Consider the following 23,460-nt stretch of genomic DNA (forward strand, 5'->3'; position numbering starts at 1 on the left):
ATGGTGGGCACTGCATGGCACAGCACATGATGTGGTGGGCACAGCGCATTACATGGTGGGCACTGAATGGCACATAACATTACATGGTGGGCACTGCATGGCATAGCACGTTTCATGGTGGGAAATGCAACTGCACATTACATGTTAGGAACTGCACATGACATGGTGGGCACTGTTGAACAGCACAGCACATTACACAGTGGGCACAACACACTACATGCTGGGCACAGCACATGGCAGGGTGGGCACAGCATAGCACATGACATGGTGGGAAGTGCACATGACATGGTGGGCGCTGCACATTACACGGTGGGCACTGCACATTACATGGTGGGATCACTGTATGGCACAGCACATGACATGGTGGACACTGCAAATTACATAGCGGGCATTGCAAGGCACAGCCATGACATGGTGGGCATTGCACATGACATGGTTGGTACTGGATGGCACATCACATGACATGGTGGGCACTGCACATGACATGGTGGGCAATGCAAGGCACAGCACATGACATGGTGGGCACTGCACATTACATGGTGGGCACTGCAAGGCACAGCATGACATAGTGGGCACTGCACATCACATGAAGGGCAATGCAATGCACAGCACATGACATGGTCAGCACAGCGCATTACATGGTGGGCACTGCAATGTACAGCAAATGACATACTGGACACAGCACATTACATGGGGGGCACTGCAAGGCACATGACATGACATGGTGGGCACAGCACATTACATGGGGGGCACTGCAAGGCACATGACATGGTGGGCACAGCGCATTACATGGTGGGCACTGAATGGCACATAACATTACATGGTGGGCACAACACATTACATGGTGGGCACTGCATGGCATAGCACGTTTCATGGTGGGAAATGCAACTGCACATTACATGTTAGGAACTGCACATGACATGGTGGGCACTGCAAGGCACAGCATGACATAGTGGGCACTGCACATCACATGAAGGGCAATGCAATGCACAGCACATGACATTGTTCAGCACAGCGCATTACATGGTGGGCACTGCAATGTACAGCAAATTACATACTGGACACAGCACATTACATGGGGGGCACTGCAAGGCACATGACATGGTGGGCACAGCACATTACATGGGGGGCACTGCAAGGCACATGACATGGTGGGCACAGCACATTACATGGGGGGCACTGCAAGGCACATGACATGGTGGGCACAGCACATTACATGGGGGCACTGCAAGGCACATGACATGACATGGTGGGCACAGCACATTACATGGGGGGGCACTGCAAGGCACATGACATGACATGGTGGGCACAGAACATTACATGGGGACACTGCAAGGCACATGACATGGTGGGCACAGCACATTACATGGGGGGCACTGCAATGCACATGACATGGTGGGCACTGTAAGGCACATGACATGACATGGTGGGCACAGAACATTACATGGGGACACTGCAAGGCACATGACATGGTGGGCACAGCACATTACATGGAGGGCACTGCAATGCACGACATGGTGGGCACAGCACATTACATAGGGGCACTGCAATGCACATGACAGGACATGGTGGGCACAGAACATTACATGGGGGGGCACTGCAAGGCACATGACATGACATGACATGGTGGGCACAGCACATTACATGGGGGCACTGCAAGGCACATGACATGACATGGTGGGCACAGCACATTACATGGGGGCACTGCAAGGCACATGACATGGTGGTCACAGCACTTTACATAGTGGGCACTGCAATGCACATGACATGGTGGGCACAGCACATTACATAGGGGCACTGCAATGCACATGACAGGACATGGTGGGCACAGCACATTACATGGGGGGCACTGCAAGGCACATGACATGGTGGGCACTGGGCACAAGAGAGCACATTACATGGGGGAAGCAGCAGTCTGTCCCCTAGCACAATAATTACACAACATCCCCCTAACAAATGTACTGACCTTATCATAACAGCATGTAAGATGTCCTTCCTCCCGGGCTCCTGCTGGTTAGGACATCAGCGCCCCTCCCCCAGACACTGAGGATCTGTGTGAGTGAACAGATCCTGTGATAGGGGTCAGGCATCGGCAGAGACAGGACTGGCTGCACTGACTTGTCTCCTCCATGTGTGCACAGAGGGCTCCTCTTCCTTCAGGAAGGCACACAGGAATTGACAAGCCAGTGCCATGGGCCTATATTGAGGGAGGGGCCTGGAGCTGCAGCTCCACCAGCCCCTATGTTAATCCGGCCCTGCTCGGATGCCCACACTGGACCACCAGGGAAGCCGCCAGCCGCCAGGACCACCAGGGAGGCACATAACATGTGGATGGCCAGGTACATCCCCCATGGCCATACACATGTGCAAATTAATGCCACATTTGGGCACTGATTGGCACCATTATGTAACAGAATAATTAAATGATGCCCAGCAATGCCACCCATCAGTGTCCATCAGTGCCCACCTATCAGTGCCCATCCGTGCCACCTATCAGTGACACCCATAAGTACCCATCAGTGCCGCCTACGAGTGCCCATCAGTGCCGTCTATGAGTGCCCATCAGTGCCACCTATGAGTGCCCATCAGTGCCGCATACCAGTGCCACCTATCAGTGCCCATCAGTGCTGCCTATCAGTGCCATCTCATCAGTGCCACCTCATCGGTGCCCATCAGTGCCGCCTTATCAGTGCCCGTCAGTGCAGCCATATTAGTGCCCATCATTGAAGAAAAAAGGAACTTATTTACAAAAAAATTTAACAGAAACAAAGAAAAACTTGTTTTTTTTTCAAAATTTTCTGTCTTTTTTTATTTGTTGCGCAAAAAATAAAAAACGCAGTGGTGATCAAATACCACCAAAAGAAAGCTCTATTTGTGGGAGCAAAATGATAAAAAATTTGTTTGAATACAGTGTAGCATGACCGTGCAATTGTCATTTAAATTGCGACAGCGCTGAAAGCTGAAAATTGGCCTGGGCAGGAAGGTGTCTAAGTGCCTGGTACTGAAGTGGTTAAACATCTGAAACACATGCTTATTCTAGGCTAGCCTTTCTCACCTGGGGTTCCGCAGCACCCTGAGGTACTGCCTGTGCTCTTTAGAGGTTCTGCGGCAAAATGGTCAAAACTGTACAAATGCAGGTGGATCTAGTAGCTTAATCTAAGCCTGCCTTAATACAAACCCTGCCCTAGTGCAGGGCTGCCTGCTTACATCCTATTAACCAGTGACGTAATTGGTTGCTAAGGAGCACATCAAGTTCCTGTGCAGTGTCCTTAAGTTCCCGTCATCTGCCTCCAAGCCGCCAATTCAATACCATTTTTAAACACCTGAAACACAACATGGAAAAGAAGGTAAAAGTCTGATGGGACATTGCAGTGTTAGAAAGCTATCAAAAAAAGGAAATACGATGGACTCACTGCTAAACAACATGGAGAGGAATGGTATGACTGCTGAAACCATTGCAAAAGGAAATTATTAGAAATATTAATAAAAAGCAAAAAATAAAATTGATTTTACACTATATAAGCTTTTCTTTTCAACCTATGCGAGGAATATAATTCGAGCTGCGGCAATAAAGCTCACAAAAGAGCAAGGAATATGGCCATAGTGCAGTATTTTGTTAAACCAAAGCATACAATAAAACCAAAGCTTCCATGGAACACAATAACCCTAAAAACATAGAGCCATTCCAAACCTACAGCTGAAGCCACTGCCGACAGATTTGTGCAGCGGCATGACGTCAGCACATAGACTCCACCCTGATACGTTTCATTTCTGCAAATATTTACAGGACTTATATATATGTGTGTGTGTTCTATGCACCCATATGCAGTCAGACCCATTGCTGTCATATGGGATGCAGTGGTTGAAGGGACACAGCTGCTGCTCCCAATGTGACATAGCTGGTGACCTGTGTTAGCCACAGGGTGTTTTACAGTTTCAGAGACATGATACACCAACTGGTGTAAGTCTGTCGATGAAAGACTCTTTTGGAGTGTGCCCACTGTAAGCACAAAGACTGTCTGGACCATGACTGTTGCTTTTAGAACTGCCATTGTGGTAAGTGTAGGGGCTCTCTCCTCTGCGTTATCCAGGGAGTATTTTCCATTACTTTGTCAGAATTAATGCAAAAAGATCAGTGCCATGATTGCTGATTCAGGATGCAGGGGCTGCAAGTGTATTTCTAAACCACCTTTCCCAGAGTCTGTCTCTAACATGCCTGCAGCTGTTTTTGCACACACTGCACAGGATGACAAGGAGTCTAATCTATTCCTTTTGTATGATCTAGTGCCTAAGGCGTTACAGACTGCTGACAGAACTATTATGCCGCGTACACATGAGCGGACTTTTCGGACGGACTGGTCCGACGGACAATTCGACCGTGTGTGAGCTTCATTGGACCTGCAGTGAACTTTTTCGTTCTAAAATCTGACGGACCTTAGATTTCGAACATGTTTCAAATCTTTCCGACGGACTCAAGTCCGGTCGAAAAGTCCACTCGTCTGTATGCTAGTCCGATGGACGAAAACCGACGCTAGGGCAGCTATTGGCTACTGGCTATCAACTTCCTTATTTTAGTCCGGTCGTACGTCATCACGTACGAATCTGTCGGACTTTGGTGTGATCATGTGTAGGCAAGTCCGTTTGTTCGGAAAGTCCGTCGGATAGACCGTCGGACCAGTCTGGTCGAAAAGTCCGCTCGTGTATACGCGGCATTAGGCTTAAACTTACCATCTCAGTCTGTATTGATGCAGTGTGTACATGTTTAGAACTGGAGTGATCTGCGTCTGCATACTCTAAGGTTACTTCCCTGGGCTCCCTTTAAAGTGCCTAATGTCAAAATTTTCCCAGTACATGCGCTACTACAACTGGTTTTATATGGTGACCAGTGGTCTGCTGACAAGTTATTTTCCTTTCCCAAACATATTGCTCTACAATACCCTATTAAGGAAGCTTTTTTCAAGAAAAGGTCCCTTCCCATGGTGGACCTGGCCTTGTCTTGCCTTAACAAAACCCTGACTTACCCTTTTGAGGACATGCCAGTGTTTATTTTTAATAAGAAAGGGAGAGAGAAAGAGAACTGATCCTCCAGGTTTGTGATAAAACCCATATAAATAAAATTATGATATGCAAAACTAATGAAGGGAAAGGATTTAATGAATCAGCAGGTAAGTGAAAAACAGGAAATCCCTTTTAAAACACAAATGTCTACTGTGTGGGATCATGTGACTTTTCATACTTTTTTTACCAAATATAATTGGGATATCTGGAACAGGAATTATGCTCGTGAGTATAGCAAGAACAGATGCTATAACAGAACAATAACCACAAGGCCATCTGTGTTTAATTGGCAAACCCACTTTTTCTGGGATGTTAATAGGACTATGGGATCCATGTGTCGGTTTAATACCAAAGCAAAGTTTTAATTTAAACAATTTGAAATCATGTTTTTTTTAGTGAAGAATGCCATGCAAGGGCATATGGTAATTTTATTTACATATTGTCAACTTAGCAAAACAACACCACAGTCATGTCAGATTTTAGGAATTGCTTTACTGTGTTATATCCTTCTTGAACTGAAAAATAGACTGTGAATACAATGTATTGACAATGCAAAATTAACTTGAATTTTAGAAGCACTGAAGAACACTTGTAGGTGTGATCTGTTTTAAAAGCTCACATTTATTTTGTTATATGGCAGTAATTCTAGGAATACCTACAGCATGCTCTGCCATGCTAGGTTGGTGTAGGGTGGATTGGGGCCACTGCAGGAAAAACTGTGTATGGGATGGAAATTGGCATGGTATACTCAAATTGGATATAAGAGCGAAAACGCAAATGACATCGGATGATGACGAAGTAGGATACATTAGACAAACCCATTAGTGGTCATTGGATAGTACAGGGTCATATTATAAAAATGGGAATAGCATAGTAGAGTGTGAGAACTGAGGGATTGTGTACTTGTGCTAAATGGGTAAAAAAAAGGCTATGGATAGGAGGAAGATCGATTTGACTTGGTAGGTGAAAGAAGCATTGTAACATATGAATGACTGGATTCATGGGGACTGCATTGGAGTAGTGTCCACTAGAGTAGGAGTTGAGAACTGGCACTTCTGTCTGGGGTCGGGGGAGGTTAATGGACAGGAGATTACAGTACCAATCCTGTAGTGCACTGATACAAGAGGACATTACTCAATTGTGCATGTGTCAGTGCTATAATTGTTCTAGCCCAGCACAGTATCCACCTTATATAGCATTGCATGTTGGATTGATCTATCCAAATATTCTGTTCTATCAGTACCATCAAAACAAAAATGTCAGTGCTCAATTACGCAAAAAAATTCTCTTTCCAAGAGCTGCACAATGTCTAATATGTTAGAGGATCATACCATCAGTTACATGCGCCCTTTGGAAAAAAAATGGAGAAAAGGGTCTGTGGAATTTTTATAGCGATTACAATTGTGTGAACCACCTTGTGTGGTTTATGCAATCATGGTTTTAAAAGCCTCCCTACACACACCAAAATCCCTAGATTCTTGCTGAGTGACAGGAATTGTAAGTTTATTGAACCCAGAGTGCAAACTCAAACCAATAATCATTAACTGCATCAATTTGTACTATTAGTTCTCTATAATGTAGATGAGGAAAACTGTGTAAAAGAGGCAACTACTGTATTTCATTTCATGACTACACATTTCTTCTCTGCACAGGGCAATACCAATTATCAACTACATTATATATATAGTTAGGTTAGGTGTTCTTCCTGTTCTGCGTTATTTTGAGTTTTTACTAGCACATAATGCCTTGTAAGATGTATTGATTTCTCTATGTAAAACACTTCTGGTTTTCATCCTGCCACTCTGCATACAGTACTAACAAGCTGACTTCTCTAAACAATTCACTAAGTATCTGTAGCATCAAAGGAATGTTCATCGTATCTGGGTTCATTTAACAGTGAAAGGGACCTTGTGCAGAAGGAGAATTGTGGTTGAAGGACAGCCTGTTATGCAAGTATCATGGCCATACCTCACATGTAGTGGTAAATTCTTTGGAGTAAAGACTAACTTCTGTGGATGCACGCTCACCTAAAATATTGTGTTCTGATCAATTTATGGGGTTAATACATATATTGATCTTATTTAGTATAGGCATTGCTTTAGTTCACAAACCAGTATATTTTTCTCAACTTGCAAACCAAGCTAAACGGAAAGTATCAAAAACAGGGGTTAAAATATGTTGTGCTTTCACAGTTGCAGCTACAGTTTTTTTAAGAGTAGCTTCACCAAAAGGTGATATCTTAATTGTTAGATAACCCAGTAAGCCGAGTCAGTGTCTTTTTATACAGTGCCTTGAAAAAGTATTCATACCCCTTGAAATTTTCCACATTTTGTCATGTTGCAACCAAAAATGTAAACGTATTTTATTGGGATTTTATGTGCTAGACCAGTGATGGTGAACCTTGGCGCCCCAGATGTTTTGAAACTACATTTCCCATGATGCTCATGCACTTTGCAGTGTAATTGAGCATCATGGGAACTGTAGTTATAAAACATCTGGGGTGCCAAGGTTCGCCATCACTGTGATAGACCAACACAAAGTGGCACATAATTGTGAAGTGGAAGGAAAATCTTTTACAAATAAATATGTGAAAAGTGTGGTGTGCATTTGTATTCAGACCCCTTTACTCTGATACCCCTAACTAAAATCTAATGGAACCAATTGCCTTCAGAAGTCACCTAATTAGTAAATAGATTCTACTTGTGTGTAATTAAATATCAGTATAAATACAGCTGTTCTATGAAGCCCTCAGAGGATTGTTAGAGAACCTTGGTGAACAAACAGCATCATGAAGGCCAAGAAACACACCAGACAGGTCAGGGATAAAGTTGTGGAGAAGTTTAAAGGAGAGTTAAGTTATAAAAAATATTCCAAGCTTTGAACATCTCATGGAGCACTGTTCAATTCATTATCCGAAAATGGAAAGAGTATGGCACAACTGCAAACCTATCGGCCATCCACCTAAACTGACAGGTTGGGCAAGGAGAGCATTAATCAGAGAAGAAGCTAAGAGGTCCATGGTAACTCTGGAGGAGCTGCAGAGATCCACAGCTCAGGTGGGAGAATCTGTCCACGGGACAACTATTAGTTTTGCACTCCACAAATCTGGCCTTTATGGGACAGTAGCAAGAAGAAAGTCATTGTTGAAAGAAAGCCATAAGAAGTCACGTTTGCAAGAAGCCATGGGGGGGATACAGCAAACATGTGGACAGAGATGCTATGGTCAGATGAGACCAAAACTGCACTTTTTTTGCCTAAAAAGCAAAACGCTATGTGTGGCGGAAAACTAACACTGCACATCACCCTGAAGACACCATCCCCACCGTGAAACATGGTGGTGGTAGCATCATGTTGTGGGGATACTTTTCTTCAGCAAGGACAGGGAAGCTGGTCAGTTGATGGGAAGATGGATGGAGCCAAATACAGGGCAATCTTAGAAAAAAACCTGCTAGACTCTGCAAAAGAGTTGAGACTGTGGCAGGGGTTCAACTTCAAGCAGGACAATGACCCTAAACATACAGCCAGAGCTACAATAGAATGGTTTAGATCAAAGAATATTCATTTGTTAAAATGGCCCAAAGTCCAGACCTAAATCCAATTGAGAATCTGCGGCAAGACTTGAAAATTGCTGTTCACAGACGCTCTCCATCTAATCTGACAGAGCTTGAGCCATTTTGCATGGAATAATGGGCAAAAATGTCACTCTCTAGACTTGCAAAGCTGGTAGAGACATCCCCAAAAAGACTTGCAGCTGTAATTGTAGCAAAAGGTAGTTCTACAAAGTATTGACTCAGGGGGGCTGAATACAAATGCACGCCACACTTTTCACATATATATTTGTAAAAAATGTTGAAAACCATTTATCATTTTCCTTCCACTTCACAATTACAGTATGTGCTACTTTGTGTTGGTCTATCACATAAAATACATTTAAGTTTTTGGGTGTAATGTGACAAAATGAGGCAAATTTCAAGGGGTATGAATACTTTTTCAAGGCATTGTATGTCTTTGGATATTCCAAGAGCTCCCTCTGTCATAATGCCCAATTCTGTTCTACTGCTGGGAATTGAATTCATTTTACCTAATCTATCATGATTTCATGCTGTGCATACTCCCTTTATTATTCTAGTGTATTGAAGGGAGACAGAAAATGTAGTTGTTGGAACCATGTATCAGTTGGGCATGAATTTTGGAAATGTAGATATGGAGGTGTTCAGGAGAGGATAATGGAAATTATATGGGTTGTGCTGGCAGGGCAGCCAACTGCAAAATATGAATGCTAGGATAAAAATGAGAGCCCTTCAGTCTACCTTGTTCTATCCCCTGAATCTAAATACATAATTATCATCTGCCTAGAGCAGTGGTTCTCAACCTTCTAGTGCCATGACCCCTTGATAAAATTTCCCAAGTTGTGGGGACCCCTAACAGTAAAATTCTTTTCGTAGCGTGGGTTGTCAGCACCCAAGGCAAGACATGTAATTTGCGCCCTTAACCCACGGACATTTACCGCTTCCTGAGTCCCTTCCACTCGTACAATATTGAAACCCCTTATGGTACATTTCACGATGTACCACTCTCTCTCTTTGTTCTCCTTTCTTTCCCTTTTATCTCTCTCTATCCTAATTTCCTGCTTTTCCCCCCATCCCTCTCTCTAGCCATCTTTATTGTTCTCTCGCTCCCTTTTTCTTTGTTCCTCCCCCTCTTCTCCACTCCGTTCCATGTATTCTCTATTTTTATTCCTTCTCTTACTCCTTGGTGGGGGGAATGGGATGAGTGGCAATGCTGGGGGGAGTTCTGATCAGCCAACTTAGGTGCTCTTGATTAAGGTCATCTGCTGATCTGAGAACTGTAGTGGGGACTTTTAATGGCAACTATAATCACAGGTAGTGTTACTCACTGTGTCTCCGGCTTCACTGTGTCTCAGACTTTGTGGTGTCTCACAGCAGTGACACCTATGCCAAAATCAGGAGATGGGGTCCCCTCCAGCCCCCCCACTTCACATTCCTCACCAGTCAGCTCACCTCTAGTCTCTACCCTCCAGCCATGCCGTGAACTGAATGGACGGCTGCTAAGAGGCTGAGTGGGCGACTGCGGGCACCAGGAACAGCTCAGCTGGGCGGCCACAGGTTTCAGGGACAGCCCTGCAGGTCGGCCGCAAAAAGCCTGGGAGAGCAGGGCGGGCTTCAGAAACAGCCCAGGATTTGGTGACCCCTGGCAAATCATCATTTGACCCCTGAGGGGGTCCCGACCCCCAGGTTGAGAACCACTGGCCTAGAGTCTTACCTTTTATTTTCCAAAAAGCTACATTTTTCAGTTACTGCAAAGCTGAACCTAATAACCTATAAAGGTTAACTCCACGTGTTAAAAAAAGATGTAACATGCCTTATTGTCATAAAAGATCTTTTGTAATGTACTGACATTAGAATTTATCTTTGTACTGGTAAGATACAATCAACAATACAATAGTGGCATGTGCAGAACTCCCTCAGAAATATAACTTCCTAATTAATTGCAGGGACACAGGATGAAGTAATTCAGGTATATTGGTTAATGCCAATGTAAGCACAGCTTTTTGCTAGTGTCCCAAAAGAAAGGACATCTTCTTTCCTCTAAAAAAAGAAAACCCTTTTCTTCGTTTTTATTAAGATTTGTTTTTCATCTAGAAAGTTTCTCAGTTGCTGAAGAGCCTGAAGGGGCTCATTTTGCAGCTTTTTTAGATTGACTGATCCTCTGTATTTCTACAGAAACCATACCCAGAGTCTGCTGAAAAGAAAAAGTGGGTCCAGCCTGTAATGTGTCTTTTGATATTGATATTGCATTGGGCGTTTACCTAGGTACCTATGGTGCAATCTTCTGAGTCAGCTGCAAAGTGCCTTACAGGTCCAGGGCTGTGCTGCACACATTGGTGGGAGCCTGCCACTGAAGACTCCCTTAGGGGTACACCCGCCAAAGGGACAAAGGCTGTCTGGATGGGTAGAGTGCCATGGGTCCTGCCTGCCTCTCTAACATAACTAGTAGGGACCACAGGCAGGACTACCACTCTGGTTGCCTAGGCGGTCAGAGCAGACGTGGGAGCAGGTACCTGCTAAAACTAGATATATGTAGCACTACCTCCGCAGGAGCCACTGTTAATATTAGGTCCTCTGCTTTTTCTCTAGCCCTAGGCAGAACCGTACTCCTGACACCACCAAAATACCTTTACTGGGAACTCCCAGCAGTCACACAAAGATGGCACACACTGGCCATTAGGAAATAGGCAGATTGTATTGGCAGACCAAAGAAAAAGCTGACACAGCAGATCAGTAGTTCAGTATCAACATATTAGAAAACAGTGCAATAAAAATACAATGCAGTTACCCAGAAACCACTTCAGCTCCAGGCCTTTTCTGACACTTTTATTTACATGTAAAAATCTGTATTTTCTGCTAGAAGATTAGTTAGAACCCCCAAACATTCTATGTTTTTTTTTTTTAAAGCAGAGGCCCTAGAGAATAAATTGGTGGGTGCTGCAATTTTTTATGTCACATGGTATTTGCGCAGCGTTTTTTTCAAACACAAACACAAAAAATCTTTTTAAAATTTAAATCCAAAAAAACACAATCTATAACCCTTTTTTTTTTTTTTTTTTTTTTGTAAAATATAAAAGATCATGTTACGCTGAATAAAAAGATACCAAACATGTCACACTTTAAAATTGCCAAACAATAGTCTCCTGCACTCCGGTGTTTTACTAGACACAAATGGTGTGGATCATTCTTCAGTACGAGGCAAATGGTCTTGCAGCCCTCTTCGGAACAATGGGTGTTCGTGCAACTAAAGAGAAAAATGAAAAAGAGAAGAGGGCGCACCGACCTAGTGCATTACCATAAAAAGGATTTATCAAAAGTATAAAAACAAAGGTACTACTCACAAGCGAGCATAAAAAACAGGCTTCTCTTAACAGCAGCAGCTATATCCCTTGCTGCTTGATGACGAGAGGTAGATGATGGTACCCCAAACGGCTGACGTTTCAGGGGCGCACCACTTTCCTCAGAGACCGTCTAGGCTCTGAGGAAGGGGGTGCGCCCCTGAAACATCAGCTGTTCAGCCGTTTGGGGTACCATCATCTACCTCTCGTCATCAAGCAGCAAGGGATATAGCTGCTGCTGTTAAGAGAAGCTTGTTTTTTATGCTCGCTTGTGAGTAGTACCTTTGTTTTTATACTTTTAATAAATCCTTTTTATGGTAATGCACTAGGTTGGTGCGCCCTCTTCTCTTTTTCATTTTACACTTTAAAATTGCACACATCCGTGCAATGGTGACAAACGACGTAAATTTTACTATACATAGGCGATGATTTAAAAGCCTTTACAGGTTACCACTGTAGATTTACAGAAAAAGGTCTAGTGCTAGAATCACTGCCCATGATCTGACATTCGTGGCAATACCTCACATCTGTGGGACGATCGTTGTTTACCTGCACGCTTGACTGACGAACACGTTTGCCTTTGTGTGCAAGCACGGGGGGAGGGAGCACTTTACTTTTTTTTTAATTCATTTATTTTATTTTTATTTTATTTTTACACTTTTGCTTTAATTTTTTTTACCACTTTTATTGTTGTCACAAGGAATGTAAACATCATTGTGACAGCATTAGGCATGTGACAGGTACTCTTTTTGGAGAGATCCGGGGTCTATAAGACCCCAAATCCCTCCTCTGCCTTTTAAAAGCATTCCAAGATTGGTGTTTTTGAATGCTTTTAATTTTTTCAAAAATGGCGCCGTTGACATCCAGGTAAACTGGAAGTGATATCAGGTTATCACTTCCAGGTTACCATAGCGGAGAGCCGATCACAGCTGATCCCGTATAAAAGTTGCACTTACACAATATACAGTATCAATAGCCTTGTACACGTCATGCCTCCTCCAAGATGGCCAACAGGAACTGAATAGGTCAACTGGAAGTTACAGCCCAACATGTTTTGTCATAAAAATGTGATGTCCTCAGGAGCTGACTCTGACCTAGGCTATTGATACTGTTTATTGTGCAAGTGGAACGTTTATACATTTTTATGGTTTAATTAATGGTGCTTTCACTATATGGAGCCCTCTTTTCTTCCCTAATTCATGCCACTTGTTGAGAATATGGTCGGGTCACATACTACCAGTGTGGAAATTGGGGAAACTATTTAAAGAGGAGAGTTGCAGAGAAGCAGGAGTGGAAGTATAAAGAGCTGCTGTCGACTCACTTGGTAAAACAAGGGGTCAATACGATCCGGTGAGTGCAGCGTTTTACTTCTATCTGTAGGATTTTTCCTCTGCTTGGATCCATCTAGCTTGGGAGTTTTTCACACTATCATAACTTTTTTTGCACAGGAAGGAGAGTGAAATGTTATGAACACTGAGCACATACACATGTGGATTATTTTATATTACGAACTTTGATTTGTGGATTCCATATTTTACCACATTTTGTTCACAGTTTATTAATTTTGAAAGCACCGTCATCCCTTGTACAGTATCTAGGGGATATATGGTGCATGGTCTGTTAGGTAATTCATCAGTAGTGGGAAGCAGCTACTAGCATTGCTTTTTATTATATATTTTTTGGGGTTTGTCATTTGAAGTATTTGTATCACCATCAGTGCAAGTACATTGGTTTCAGATAAAGATGTCCCACTTTCTGCTCTCGCGGTACTCAGGTGGGTTATGGTCTGTACCACCAATGGTCTTCCCCAGGAAGAGACCCTTCTTCCTCTTTCCACCTGGGAAAATTACTGCTGTCTCTCCCTTTTAATACCTCTCTCTTGGGAACTGTAGTTTTCCAGCAAACCTCTGGTATTTGATCAGTCTCTCTTGTAAACCACATTTCCAACAATCCTCAACAATCCTCTTGTATTCCATGTTCTCCTGGGCACCCTATAGTGGATGGAGGTAGAAATAACACCACCTGTGTCTGTGTAGAAGACTTGTGTGGATTTACATAGAGAGTAGCAACAGCACCGTGAGACTACAGCTGCTCCTCTCGTGCCAGTTTAGTACCACACTACATATATGTGACTGAATATCCAATGATAGCTCAAATACCTAAGCAGCCCTTTGTGAAGAGGATCAGTCCACAATACATTATTCCTGTCCTTGTTTTTTTCCAATATACATGGTAACAGAAATGTAAGTAGTGGTTTTGTCTATAGAGCCTGTATGGGCCAGCCTTTATAAAATGACAGTTCACAGAGAAGAGTTAAGTGCAGAATATGAAGCAAAGTCATGAAGCAGTAACAAGAGGAAATTGGAGTCCTATGACTCATATTGCTAGTAATCTAAATGACTTCTTGGAAAAACATACAAACACACCAGGTAGACTTGGATGGCAATTAAAACAAATGCACAACATAGTTTAGGTGTTGTCATCCAGCTTTTGTTAGGTAAGTGTGAGGGTCTGGTCTGCAGAAACAGCTTATATGAGAAACTCTTTTGGACTTGGTCTGTAGAGATACCTATGGCTGATCCACAGCAAATGTATGTCTCTATAATCCAGAGTTTAGTGCTTGTAATATGACACATTTTCTTGTTAGTTTAGAAGAAAGCCGGGGAAATGTATAAACTTTTGTCTGGTTTGAAATGCTTTCTGTGTTCCTGTTACTATTTTCCATCCTTGTCTTCCTCCTCTAACCCGTCTTTGGGTATGCATTGGTGGATAATGTTACATTTGCCGACTCAAATGCCATTTTAAAGATTTTAAGAGATTCTTGCTATTTTGCTGTTCTAAGTAAGTTGTATGTGAATACACAATATAAATGTATAAGATGATGTAATATTATAAATAGCATTCTGAAACTTTGTATTCCTCCTGAAGAAGTGAGCTTGTTGCCCAAGAAAAGCGTTGTGAGAAGTTCTTCCATCAACCAAGTGATAGGGGTTGATATATTACGTATTATGTTGTGATATTGCTATTAGCAAACTTAGATGGTTAGAACTATGCAGGGCTTTTTTTTTTTTCAGAGGGTCCATGGGGGAACCCAGTTTTGAGCACCTCCAGCACACAATGTATGCAATGGCAAGGGTTGCTATTGTTGGTAGTGGGGACCTATTGTTGCTGTGAGGGATCTTATGTTCCTGTGGCTCCTGTAGAAGCTACAGTTTTTACTTAATATTTTTTATTTTTTTTATTACATAAATATACAGCGAAAGACAAACATAGGGTGCATAAAACATAAGCAGAGTAATATACAAACAGAGGTACTGGCCAAAGTATCCATATACATGGGATGGTCACTGATGCATGTCAAGTCCCTACATGTTTCACGAAACAATGGCTTCTTCAGGGGTTATGTAGTCACCAGTGTTCAACAATGGCTCTGATAATAAACACATAATCAATATTACAAAATCAAAAAATGGAAATAATATTATGAATATAGTATGAGAAAATTACAAAAAAAACACACAAATCGAGTGTCATGGCTTATAGACTCTCCCACCCCACAAATCCCACCCAACTTACCAAAGGGACTCCCCCAATAGGGAACAAAACCGGGCAGCCCAACAATCACGGCAAAGGAAGGTTTCATTCATGCGACCACACAGGGGCCAGGCTATATTGAAATTAAGGAGAAAGAAATAAAAAGAGTGATGTACAGTACATTATTGGACATAACACAGTCCAATATGATGGGCTAACATAGCCTCAATTAGTGCTTACATATACGCTGCTAAGAAAAAGTATGGGTACAGGGGCGCCAGGAAAGTCAAACAGCACTGTAATGTTGTAACTTCACCATATATAACCCACTGTAAGTAAAAAGGAAGAAGGAATACTGATAAGGGTAAGGGAATCAAACATGTTTTGATAGAAAAAGGAATATAAAAAACATGTTTGTTCGCTATATATGGATTGCGATCTCTTCCTCCATCTGGCTCAATGATGTGGGAGTTTTTCATCCCCCACTTCCATCCACCCCCTCCCTCCCACTTTTCTGACTCATCCCTCCCCATGGTAGGTATATGAAAGTCAGTCCATGTGCTGCTTCATTCATGCTGCGTTCTTCAAAAAGTGGGGACCTTGGCTCTGTATCGATGGCTGTCACTCACCTTGGCAAAATACTTGGTAAGCTTATGTTTCTGATGTTTCTAGGTTGTTGGAAGAGCAGTAATGCTCACCCAACTCCTGAATTTCCTTCTAACCATTTTCTGGCTTGTATACTGATATCTATTTTTTTAGATTGATCAAATGATTCTCCATTTTATTGCCATAGGTTTATGCCCTCATCTCTAGGGTCGATACATTTACCCATTCAGGTGATCCCTCCTTCTTTGGTGGCTATTCCATTGGATCCTGCTGCTTCGCGATAACAATTTGCAAGTATGAATATACTTTTAATCCACTATATCATACATATATTATACATATTTCCCCAATGGTTATGCTTTCCAGTTTGGGCAAGTGTCAAAAGCTGCAAATAATATTTCTTTTTTGTAGATCACTTAATCATCCACCATACCACCTCTTTACCGGCCTAGGGTTACCTTTTGGTGCCCTTTATCCTTCCTTCCTCTACCTTTTCCAAACCTGCATATTTCTAGTTCAGTACACCATTTATGTCAAAGTGAGGTAGGTTTGGATATTATTAATCAATCCAATTTCTCTGAATATATTATGTTCCTTTTGACATCTGCGTTTTCCCTAAATATTGAGCTTTGCTCTTTCACCCTATGTCTTTTATATGACTGTTAGATTTGGACCATCTACATCCTAGCCACGGACATTTTGGCTTTAGGTTGGGCCTCTTCCCCTCACTATTGTTCCCCCCCTTTTGAGCTCCATTGCTGTCCGGTCGGTCGTGCTCCTGTCTTCTGGGACACTGTCGAGCTCAGCGCAGCTTTGTTCTCCTTGTGTTTTGTCTTTTATCCTTTACTTCGTACTCAAGATATCAGTTTCTACATAACTGGTCAGTAGATACGGTTTTTAATCTTTAATCTTAAATCTATAAAATCAAGTGCTTGCCTGTAGATAAAGGAATTTTCTGTTTTTCAAACAGTTTGTATGCATATATTCTATACTTATTGGTATTTTTTGAATTGTAGGTATCATAAATTTCCTTACCACTTGCTCCTGATGAAGAGGAATGACGCATAATTTCGAAACCTGTAGAGTTTCATTCTGTACTCCTGCACAAGAGTGATGTAAACTAAATAAAGTAAACTAAAGTGGTTCTTTATGATTTCATGTGGATATACCATATTGTACTTGTAAACTTGAGATATAACTCTCTATGTATTGATTCTTCTTTTAGACATTTGTACCATTAAACTTATAAATTGTATATATTTCTTGCTTGCATACCCATTTTTGGAGTTATCACATCTTTAAAGTCCCGCTAGAGGGTTCTTGTTTTCTATTCTTCTTCATTTCAGTAGAGACATGCTATGTCTCAGTACTATACAATAAGACCCCATGCACATGGGGCATTTAGCTCTACTGCATGGGTCTCTGGTGTTAGCTGTTATCAAATGGCACAGTTATCCCTTAGCAGAGGGGTAAGCAACCTGGGGCCCTCCAGCTGTTGTAGAACTACATTTCCCATGAGGCATTGCAAGGCTGGCAGTTACAATTACTCCCAGAGGCATGATGGGACTTGTACTTCTGCAACAGCTGGGGGGCCCCAGGTTGCCTACCCCTGCTTTAGCATATCAAACTCTATGAGAAGCTGACAGCTGCGGGGGCTGGAAGCTGCACCTAGTGTTATTTAGGGCAGTATATTCCCAGAGGCGAATGCCCAGAACACAAGAAGTCTGCATTTTGGGTGTTTGTTCCTAGGCGCATACTGCCCTAATCGTTCATACCTGTAGGCATCCAGCCACAGAAGCTTGGCTATAGTCAGCTTCTCATAGTGTTTGACAGGCTGTGGGATACCTGTACCCTCTGCCCACAACTCATTCATTTTGACAGCATACCATAAAACACTAAAAATCGGACATTACTTTTTTTTTAACACAGCAAACTCCAATGTGCGGTATGTGTACTGTGGTGCACTGCAGTGCAGATGCATACTCCACTACTGTGACAACATTGAGGTGCTGTTTAAAATAATGGAACACATGCAATTTAGCACACACACATTTTACACACATTAACACAATGCACAATTCAGAAAAAGAAACTATTGTGTGGCCCACTGGGAATGGTGCCTATAGTAAATACACTCCTCAACATGTACAAGAAATTCAACAATGTGCACAAACAACATGGACAATATGGCTTCTTATAGTTACAGCTTGTTCTATTATTGTCCATAACCTCCTTTGTACTACATCCTGGGAAACTATAATTTCATATTTATTAATATGCTGCCAAAAGTTTGTTCCCCTCTTTCATTTGACAAGCAGCAATTATTCCACAAGTGAATGATTCATTGGTATTCCTGCTGAAACATTTTCTTTGAAATAAAAAGGGCCAGCTTAGTCACTCTTTGAATTTGATGCTGCTGTTCCATTCAGCCCTATAATGTAACACCCCCATAAGAATATTTAGAATGTGTGTTTTTTTTGTCCCTTTCTGTCCCATTAAATTGTTCTCAATAATTTTGCCGATTTTTACCTTTCAAAACAATGTTAGAGGCATATTCTCATTTGTAGAGTTCTCTTCTCTGGTCAATATCACCGCTCTTTTGAATCTAACACTTGTTTTTTGGGAGGTTTTTTGTTTTGTTTTTTTAAATAGATCTAAAGTTGACTTAAATCATTAAAATCTTTTATAAGCTTTAGCATGTTAATGTAATCTTAAAAGTCAGTTTCAATCGTTTTAAATCTGCAGCTTTCATTAAAATAGTACCTGGTGGTTCTGCTATGAAGGTCCTTATTTAGGCACTTCTTGTTATAGAGTGACAAAACTGGGGCGGCACAGTGGTGTAGTGGATAGCACTTTCGCTTAGCAGCAAAAAGGGTCGCTGGTTCAAATCCCAACCACGACACCATCTGCCTGGAGTTTGCATGTTCTCCCTGTGCCTGCATGGGTTTCCTCCCACACTCTAAAGACATGCTGGTAGGTCAATCGGATCCTGTCTAAATTGGCCCTAGTATGTGTATGTATGAAAGTGTGTTAAGGACCTTAGGTTGTAAGCTCCTTGAGGGCAGGGCCTGATGTGAATTTACAATATATATGTAAAGTGCTGCGTAAATTGACGGCGCTATATAAGTACCTGAAATAAATAAAAATAAATGTTCTGCCGTTGTCTCCCAATTGTGCCCCTATGTTGTCACCCTGTCACTTTTTTATAGAGACTACAACCAGCTGTTTCATGGTTTGGTCTACTGTTACCATCAGTAAAACCCATATATATTATATATACTTACCATTTTATACATTAATAAAGCTATGGTTTTAGGATAATGCACTAGGTCGGTGCACCCTCTTTCTCTTTTTTGTGGTATCAGTAAAACCCAACCTGAGAAATGACATGTGGCTGTCAGGACAGCAGGAGATTGGCACTGCCGCACTAAGATGTAAAAAAAGGTAAAAATAAATTATTTATAAATAAAAAGACAGTTACGGTATTTATGATACACAGTGCTCTAGCAAACTGGATGCCATTTAGCTAGGGTTTATATCTACTTTAACACAAAAACATGAGAAACCTTTGTAGGCTGTCTGATCTGTCCTTTTTTAAAATGATTGTTGCCTAGCTGTCATGCCAACACTTTGGCTTTATACTTACAGAGTCACTAGTCAAGTATACAGACAAAGAGATCTGAGCTTTCTCTGATTTTGTAAGCTCCATGTTTGTTCTGAGTTAGAAAAGTATTAATGCCAAGCACAGCTAGAAAGCTATTATTTTAAAAGAGGAATAACAATGGCAGCTGTTATAATTCTGTCATGATAAATTCACTTTAAATGACATTAGGACATTTTAATTGGTCTCATATAGTTCTCTGTTAGCTAATATAGTGATATAGTTATGGAAGCAGGTCATTTGTAGTTCATATGAAAATTGAATCGAGCTGTCTATCAGGTCGCACATACCTCCTGCAGAACTGACAGGCAGGCTAAAGTCAACGGAAGCAGCATGGACATCTTTCTGACAATGCCACTGCTAATTGCTAGGCAGTAGTTTAGCGATGTCAACCTTCAACAACAAGTGCTGTTACTGGCAGGATCTCCGGGCGAGAAGCTTTGCTGCAGATTTAAATTTGTTTAAGAAACATATGCACTTATATCGTGTTCTATTATTTTTAGTGTTTTTAGTCAATATGACCTCCCCCTACTACTTCTTATATCTCTCCTATTTCCATTTCAATATTCCAACCCCCCCCCCTTTGTGTAATTTCATTACCTGTTGCCTATCCCATTCCTCCGTTATCATTATAAGTTATCCTCTTCCATTAAGACATCAATCATCTCTCCACTGTGCTTCCCAGGGGGGAGAGAGTAGGGGGGAAAAAAAACACCCTCCCCTCCCAATTTCCCCTCACCAGATGCATCCAAAGAGAAAAAAAAAAGGAAAAAAAAATTCACAGAATATCCGATTCTAAACACAGCACTATCCCCCATAGGGTTTAAGCCGCCCCTATTTCTGAGTAGTACAACCATCCTGCCCCATGTATCTTTAAATGTATTCTGTTGATCCTTAACCCTATGTATCCATCTCTCTGCTTCTATTATTTTTTTCACCTCTCTTCCAATACATTATAGTGGGGGCATCCAGACTGCTTCCAAAATCTAGGTATCAATATTTTAGCAAGTGTAAAGTAACACTTCTCTTATAAAACTCTGGCATCCCATGAAAGAGAAAATGTAATGGAGAGGGTTCTATAGGTCTAAAGCCTCGTACACACGATCGGATTCTCCGACGGGAAATGTGTGATGACAGGATGTTGGCGGAAAAATCTGACCGTGTGTATGCTCCATCAGGCAATTGTCGGATTCTCCACGGACAAATTGTTGGATGGCAGGCTTTAAAAGTTTCAGCGGACAAATGTCTGTTGTCGGATTTTCCGAGCATGTGTACACAAGTCCGACACATAGCCAAGTATTCTCCACAATTTTTTTATTGTGCATTAAAAAAAGAAAACAAATAAAATTAGACATGCTATCTGCCAATAAAAATTAACTAAAAAGTGCGTTCTATGCATCCAAAAATATAGACCAAATCAAATCATTATTCAACCAAAAAATAAAATAAAAGCCTCCTGCATGTGTCCTGCTTCTTAATATAGGGGGTCAACAATGGTTGGTGAAAGCAGGGGTCCGTCATCCGGAGATAATTCCGAAATTCATCCAGATTGTTCTCCTGGAGCTCCTGCAGCAAAGCAATATGACATAATTGGTCACCATTAATAAAGCAACCAATTTTTGGTTCAAGAAATCCTCCTGTTCCTGGACTGCACTTGGGTCAAAGCAACAATTCCTTGCCATTTGTATGCAAGACAAAATCCAGGCACATGCCTTTGGACAAAAGTCTGAGGTTTTGTCTGCAGAAAATCCGATCGTGTGTATGAGGCTTAAGTTTCATTTTCTTGATCCAAGGAGCTATTGCCTCCCAGAATACTTTAATCTTTGGGCAGTGCCACCATAAATGAAGACATTAACCCCTTTGATTACATCCCCTTTAGCAGTTACCATCCGCCGATGAGTATATCTGAGCCAGTCAAACCGATGTACGATACCATCTTGTCAAGAACTTATACGACATCTTCTGTTTATGGGAACTTATTGAGGTATGGTGTGTTGCCCCTATCACCCTTTTAATTTGTTTGGATGTAAAATCATAACCCAACTCCCTTCCCCATCCTCGGATAAAATAGGGAGTTGTCATATTTTGGGCACTCAGAACCAGCTTATACATTCGAGACAACATATGGCCCTGATCTGATAAGTTGACACACCCTTCCTCAAAAATAGTAAGCGGGTTCGCTGGTCTAACCTGATACTTCCACTTATCAAACAGATCCATCAATTGACGGTATTTCCATAGGCCATTGGTATCTCCCCCAATCTCAAATCTAATTCTGTCAATAGTAGCAATTTACCCTGTGGGGCCACGCTAGCACAATTACCCTTCCTGCCCAACCCCCAATTGTCTAAACTCCCTTTCTCTTCCCCTGGGGGAAACCAGGGGAATCCTTCCAGTGGTGTCATGGGGGATATTGGGGGGGAAAACTTTCATGAAACCTTTTAGGACTGTTGCACACAATATCTCACAATGGTCACCTTCTCAAATATGGGACATTATGGCTTTTAAAGCCATAATCACATTTTGGCTATGCCCACAATGCATATTGTGTGTCATTAACTCCTGACCTAGAAAGGTGCCTCTTGTAAATTTTTGGGTGAAATGCTGGTAACTATACCGTGGTTACTGTTAAGTAGTGCACAAGTTCTTAAGAATGTAATCAAGTCAAGTTACAAAACTGGAGCATCTACTCATTTATAAAAGCATTTATCTTTCCTATTTCATGAACTCAACTTTGTAGTCTTCTGCTCATGAGCAAACTCAATATCTATGTGGCTACCATAAACATAATCTTATATTCAATATTTTATGTTCAGATGAAAAGGAACACACACACTGCGGGTTTACATTGTTAATGCCAACAGGAAATCTCCATGCTTTTTAAATAGGATAAAACATTAGATCCTGTGACGGGAACTGGCTGTCAACATTCAGAAGATTTTCACAGAACCTTTTCCAGAGCTGTGTTGTGGAAGCTTCTGACTTATAACATGTCTTCAGCACCTGTATAATAATATGCCTGAGGTTTATGTGTTTAGGGTAAATACAGGCTATAGCAGCTCCAGAGGAACAACGTTTATTATTATTCCATGGTAAGGTAAAGATAAAAGAGTAAAATGCTATGACACGTAATGCGACTCAAGGTGTTTATATACTCACACCTGCTACGGCTATGTGTATTTTAGCTGCAGGTGCATGGAACAGAAGGTTTTTAGACCCACCACAATGCACCTGGGAAATACCAAGACTTTCCTCCATCAATAAAATGATAAATGTAAAATCCTTTTAAAGTCAAAAAGAGTATATTTAGTTTTGGATAGACTTGGAAGAATTAAAGCTGAAATCTAGGCAGATATAATAGGCACAGCTAATTGGACAGTCACAGGTTGGGATAGGTCCAGGACAATCTGAGCTCAAGAAAACTAGGTTGAATGATGTTGGTTATCAGACTAGGGAGCATTTTAGGGTGGAAAAGAAGTAAGCCAGAGCTCTGTATTAAAACTGAATATTGCAAAAAAAATTAGCTTGTTAATTAAAGTTTTATTCTGTTGTTTTTGGCTGAAGTTCTGCTTTAATACAAAGTATTAAAGTATTTTATTGCTTTTTGTGTCCCTGCTGCGGTTACAGGAAAGAAATTCTCACGATTCCTCCATCAACACAGACCGTACTAACAGGGGAATCCCTCCTGCTTGGC

Source organism: Aquarana catesbeiana, linkage group LG03 (genome assembly GCF_042186555.1).
Source record: "Aquarana catesbeiana isolate 2022-GZ linkage group LG03, ASM4218655v1, whole genome shotgun sequence".
NCBI lineage: Eukaryota > Metazoa > Chordata > Amphibia > Anura > Ranidae > Aquarana > Aquarana catesbeiana.